The sequence below is a fragment of the Syngnathus typhle genome, linkage group LG4, assembly GCF_033458585.1.
Source record: "Syngnathus typhle isolate RoL2023-S1 ecotype Sweden linkage group LG4, RoL_Styp_1.0, whole genome shotgun sequence".
Lineage (NCBI taxonomy): Eukaryota > Metazoa > Chordata > Actinopteri > Syngnathiformes > Syngnathidae > Syngnathus > Syngnathus typhle.
Genome location: NC_083741.1, coordinates 2636557 through 2642500, shown reverse-complemented (window position 1 = coordinate 2642500; position 5944 = coordinate 2636557).

Genomic DNA, 5944 nt, shown 5'->3' with positions numbered 1-5944 from the left:
GCAATCGGATCGCGCGCTCGGCCTCCGTTGATTTCCTCTAGGTGGGGGATTCGGGGCGTCTCGGTCTCGCTGCCGTTCGGTCGCGCCAAGGCCTGCGGGGGCGGCGCGTAGCGCACGCTCTCGCGGCGGCCGAGGCGCTAGAGTGCGACCCGCAAGTGGGGAGGAACCGTCCACCCAACGCCGGCGCGAGCCGGGGCCGGTGGGGGCCCTACCAAGGCGGGTCATGAGTGCCAGTCGGTCAGTTCGGGAGAAGGGGAGGGTACTCGGAGGCCCGCCGGGAGCAGACGGGGGTCCGGAAGCTGAGGGGGGTGAAGGACGGCGGCCGGGAGCAGACGGCCGTCCCCGGGAGGGGGTGTTCGTTCACGTGCGGACGCCGGGAGCAGGCGGCCGTCACGCGATTCTGCCAACCGTTCCTACCGGCCTGTGTTTAAGGAGGCGGCCGGTCCTCCGTCCTTGGATGGATAAGATTCGCAGATTTTCGCCCGGCCTGTGTTTAAGGAGGCGGCCGGTTCCCTCCTTCCTTCCTTTCTTGGATGTATAACATTCGCAGATTTTCGCCCGGCCGGTGGTTTAAGGAGGCGGCCGGTCCTCCCTCCTTGGATGTATAACATTCGCAGATTTTCGCCCGGCCTATGTTTAGTGAGGCGACCGGTCCTCCCTCCTTGGATGTATAACATTCGCATATTTTCGCCCGGCCGGTGGTTTAAGGAGGCGGCCGGTCCTCCCTCCTTGGATGTATAACATTCGCAGATTTTCGCCCGGCCTATGTTTAGTGAGGCGACCGGTCCTCCGTGGAGAGCGACCCGCAAGTGGGGAGGAACCGTCCACCCAACGCCGGCGCGAGCCGGGGCCGGTGGGGGCCCTACCAAGGCGGGTCTCATTGCCTGTCGGTCAGTTCGGGAGAAGGTGGGGGTACTCGGAGGCCCGCCGGGAGCAGACGGGGGTCCGGAAGGTGAGGGGGTGAAGGACGGCGGTCGGGAGCAGACGGCCGTCCCCGGGAGGGGGTGTTCGTTCACGTGCGGACGCCGGGAGCAGGCGGCCGTCACGCAATTCTGCCAACCGTTCCCACCGGCCTGTGTTTAAGGAGGCGGCCGGTCCTCCACGAGAAGAATTCTGCCAAACGTTCCACCGGCCTGTGTTTAAGGAGGCGGCCGGTCCTCCCCGTCGTTCCGCCGGCTTGTGTTTAAGGAGGCGGCCGGTCCTCCACGAGAAGAATTCTGCCAAACGTTCCACCGGCCTGTGTTTAAGGAGGCGGCCGGTCCTCCCCGTCGTTCCGCCGGCTTGTGTTTAAGGAGGCGGCCGGTCCTCCACTATTCCTTCCTTGGATGGAAAGCATGTAGCACTTTGAAAATTTTCGAGCACTGTGACACTTTGAAAATTTTCGAGAGTTTTTGTACTTAGAAAATTTTTCGCTCTTGCACTTCCAGAGTGCTTTGCGGTAGCTCCTAGGTTCGCTGTCCGAGCATGTGAACACTTTTTGGGGGGGAACACATCGCTAGAGACACCAGCCGCCTGGTTCTCGGGGCCAAAACTTGTGTTCCCCACACTCGTTCTGACTATATTTTGCGATTTGGGGGTAAAGGTAATGAGTACAGTGACTAGGGGGACCAACTCATCGTACTCTGGCGCACCAACAGACCAAAGCTGGTACTGCACTTACCCCTGGTACCCCAACGCCTGGTACCTGACGGGCGAGAGGCTGATTTTTCGCTATTTGCGGCCGACCGAGGGAACCAGACAAAGCGGACACTTTACGGCGCAAGAGCCGTTGGCACTTAGAAATTTTTCGACAAAGTTGGCGCGAGCTCCAGAAGGAGAGGCTGATTTTTCGCTATTTGTGGCCGACCGAGGGAACCAGGCAAAGCGGACACTTTACGGCGCAAGAGCCGTTGGCACTTAGAAATTTTTTGACAAAGTTGGCGCGAGCTCCAGAAGGAGAGGCTGATTTTTCGCTATTTGTGGCCGACCGAGGGAACCAGGCAAAGCGGACACTTTACGGCGCAAGAGCCGTTGGCACTTAGAAAATATTCGCCAAAGTTGGCACGAGCTCCAGAAGGAGAGGCTGATTTTTCGCTATTTGTGGCCGACCGAGGGAACCAGACAAAGCGGACACATTACGGCGCAAGAGCCGTTGGCACTTAGAAAATATTCGCCAAAGTTGGCACGAGCTCCAGAAGGAGAGGCTGATTTTTCGCTATTTGTGGCCGACCGAGGGAACCAGACAAAGCGGACACTTTACGGCGCAAGAGCCGTTGGCACTTGCGCGAGCTCCAGAAGGAGAGGCTGATTTTTCGCTATTTGTGGCCGACCGAGGGAACCAGACAAAGCGGACACTTTACGGCGCAAGAGCCGTTGGCACTTAGAAAATATTCGCCAAAGTTGGCGCGAGCTCCAGAAGGAGAGGCTGATTTTTCGCCGTTTGTGGCCGACCGAGGGAACCAGGCAAAGCGGACACATTACGGCGCAAGAGCCGTTGGCACTTAGGCGAGCTCCAGAAGGAGAGGCTGATTTTTCGCTATTTGTGGCCGACCGAGGGAACCAGGCAAAGCGGACACATTACGGCGCAAGAGCCGTTGGCACTTAGGCGAGCTCCAGAAGGAGAGGCTGATTTTTCGCCGTTTGTGGCCGACCGAGGGAACCAGGCAAAGCGGACACATTACGGCGCAAGAGCCGTTGGCACTTAGGCGAGCTCCAGAAGGAGAGGCTGATTTTTCGCTATTTGTGGCCGACCGAGGGAACCAGGCAAAGCGGACACATTACGGCGCAAGAGCCGTTGGCACTTAGGCGAGCTCCAGAAGGAGAGGCTGATTTTTCGCTATTTGTGGCCGACCGAGGGAACCAGGCAAAGCGGACACATTACGGCGCAAGAGCCGTTGGCACTTAGGCGAGCTCCAGAAGGAGAGGCTGATTTTTCGCTATTTGTGGCCGACCGAGGGAACCAGGCAAAGCGGACACATTACGGCGCAAGAGCCGTTGGCACTTAGGCGAGCTCCAGAAGGAGAGGCTGATTTTTCGCCGTTTGTGGCCGACCGAGGGAACCAGGCAAAGCGGACACATTACGGCGCAAGAGCCGTTGGCACTTAGGCGAGCTCCAGAAGGAGAGGCTGATTTTTCGCTATTTGTGGCCGACCGAGGGAACCAGGCAAAGCGGACACATTACGGCGCAAGAGCCGTTGGCACTTAGGCGAGCTCCAGAAGGAGAGGCTGATTTTTCGCCGTTTGTGGCCGACCGAGGGAACCAGGCAAAGCGGACACATTACGGCGCAAGAGCCGTTGGCACTTAGGCGAGCTCCAGAAGGAGAGGCTGATTTTTCGCTATTTGTGGCCGACCGAGGGAACCAGGCAAAGCGGACACATTACGGCGCAAGAGCCGTTGGCACTTAGGCGAGCTCCAGAAGGAGAGGCTGATTTTTCGCTATTTGTGGCCGACCGAGGGAACCAGGCAAAGCGGACACATTACGGCGCAAGAGCCGTTGGCACTTAGGCGAGCTCCAGAAGGAGAGGCTGATTTTTCGCCGTTTGTGGCCGACCGAGGGAACCAGGCAAAGCGGACACATTACGGCGCAAGAGCCGTTGGCACTTAGGCGAGCTCCAGAAGGAGAGGCTGGTTTTTCGCTATTTGTGGCCGACCGAGGGAACCAGGCAAAGCGGACACATTACGGCGCAAGAGCCGTTGGCACTTAGGCGAGCTCCAGAAGGAGAGGCTGATTTTTCGCCGTTCGTGGCCGACCGAGGGAACCAGGCAAAGCGGACACATTACGGCGCAAGAGCCGTTGGCACTTAGAAAATATTCGCCAAAGTTGGCACGAGCTCCAGAATGAGAGGCTGATTTTTCGCCGTTTGTGGCCGACCGAGGGAACCAGGCAAAGCGGACACATTACGGCGCAAGAGCCGTTGGCACTTAGGCGAGCTCCAGAAGGAGAGGCTGATTTTTTCGCTATTTGTGGCCGACCGAGGGAACCAGGCAAAGCGGACACATTACGGCGCAAGAGCCGTTGGCACTTAGAAAATATTCGCCAAAGTTGGCACGAGCTCCAGAATGAGAGGCTGATTTTTCGCCGTTTGTGGCCGACCGAGGGAACCAGACAAAGCGGACACATTACGGCGCAAGAGCCGTTGGCACTTAGGCGAGCTCCAGAAGGAGAGGCTGATTTTTTCGCTATTTGTGGCCGACCGAGGGAACCAGGCAAAGCGGACACATTACGGCGCAAGAGCCGTTGGCACTTAGAAAATATTCGCCAAAGTTGGCACGAGCTCCAGAATGAGAGGCTGATTTTTCGCCGTTTGTGGCCGACCGAGGGAACCAGGCAAAGCGGACACATTACGGCGCAAGAGCCGTTGGCACTTAGGCGAGCTCCAGAAGGAGAGGCTGATTTTTTCGCTATTTGTGGCCGACCGAGGGAACCAGGCAAAGCGGACACATTACGGCGCAAGAGCCGTTGGCACTTATAAAATATTCGCCAAAGTTGGCACGAGCTCCAGAATGAGAGGCTGATTTTTCGCCGTTTGTGGCCGACCGAGGGAACCAGACAAAGCGGACACATTACGGCGCAAGAGCCGTTGGCACTTAGGCGAGCTCCAGAAGGAGAGGCTGATTTTTCGCTATTTGTGGCCGACCGAGGGAACCAGGCAAAGCGGACACTTTACGGCGCAAGAGCCGTTGGCACTTAGAAAATATTCGCCAAAGTTGGCACGAGCTCCAGAAGGAGAGGCTGATTTTTCGCCGTTTGTGGCCGACCGAGGGAACCAGACAAAGCGGACACATTACGGCGCAAGAGCCGTTGGCACTTAGGCGAGCTCCAGAAGGAGAGGCTGATTTTTCGCTATTTGTGGCCGACCGAGGGAACCAGGCAAAGCGGACACTTTACGGCGCAAGAGCCGTTGGCACTTAGGCGAGCTCCAGAAGGAGAGGCTGATTTTTCGCTATTTGTGGCCGACCGAGGGAACCAGGCAAAGCGGAGTGCCATGAGTGCCAGTCGGTCAGTTCGGGAGAAGGGGAGGGTACTCGGAGGCCCGCCGGGAGCAGACGGGGGTCCGGAAGCTGAGGGGGGTGAAGGACGGCGGCCGGGAGCAGACGGCCGTCCCCGGGAGGGGGTGTTCGTTCACGTGCGGACGCCGGGAGCAGGCGGCCGTCACGCGATTCTGCCAACCGTTCCTACCGGCCTGTGTTTAAGGAGGCGGCCGGTCCTCCGTCCTTGGATGGATAAGATTCGCAGATTTTCGCCCGGCCTGTGTTTAAGGAGGCGGCCGGTTCCCTCCTTCCTTCCTTTCTTGGATGTATAACATTCGCAGATTTTCGCCCGGCCGGTGGTTTAAGGAGGCGGCCGGTCCTCCCTCCTTGGATGTATAACATTCGCAGATTTTCGCCCGGCCTATGTTTAGTGAGGCGACCGGTCCTCCCTCCTTGGATGTATAACATTCGCATATTTTCGCCCGGCCGGTGGTTTAAGGAGGCGGCCGGTCCTCCCTCCTTGGATGTATAACATTCGCAGATTTTCGCCCGGCCTATGTTTAGTGAGGCGACCGGTCCTCCGTGGAGAGCGACCCGCAAGTGGGGAGGAACCGTCCACCCAACGCCGGCGCGAGCCGGGGCCGGTGGGGGCCCTACCAAGGCGGGTCTCATTGCCTGTCGGTCAGTTCGGGAGAAGGTGGGGGTACTCGGAGGCCCGCCGGGAGCAGACGGGGGTCCGGAAGGTGAGGGGGTGAAGGACGGCGGTCGGGAGCAGACGGCCGTCCCCGGGAGGGGGTGTTCGTTCACGTGCGGACGCCGGGAGCAGGCGGCCGTCACGCAATTCTGCCAACCGTTCCCACCGGCCTGTGTTTAAGGAGGCGGCCGGTCCTCCACGAGAAGAATTCTGCCAAACGTTCCACCGGCCTGTGTTTAAGGAGGCGGCCGGTCCTCCCCGTCGTTCCGCCGGCTTGTGTTTAAGGAGGCGGCCGGTCC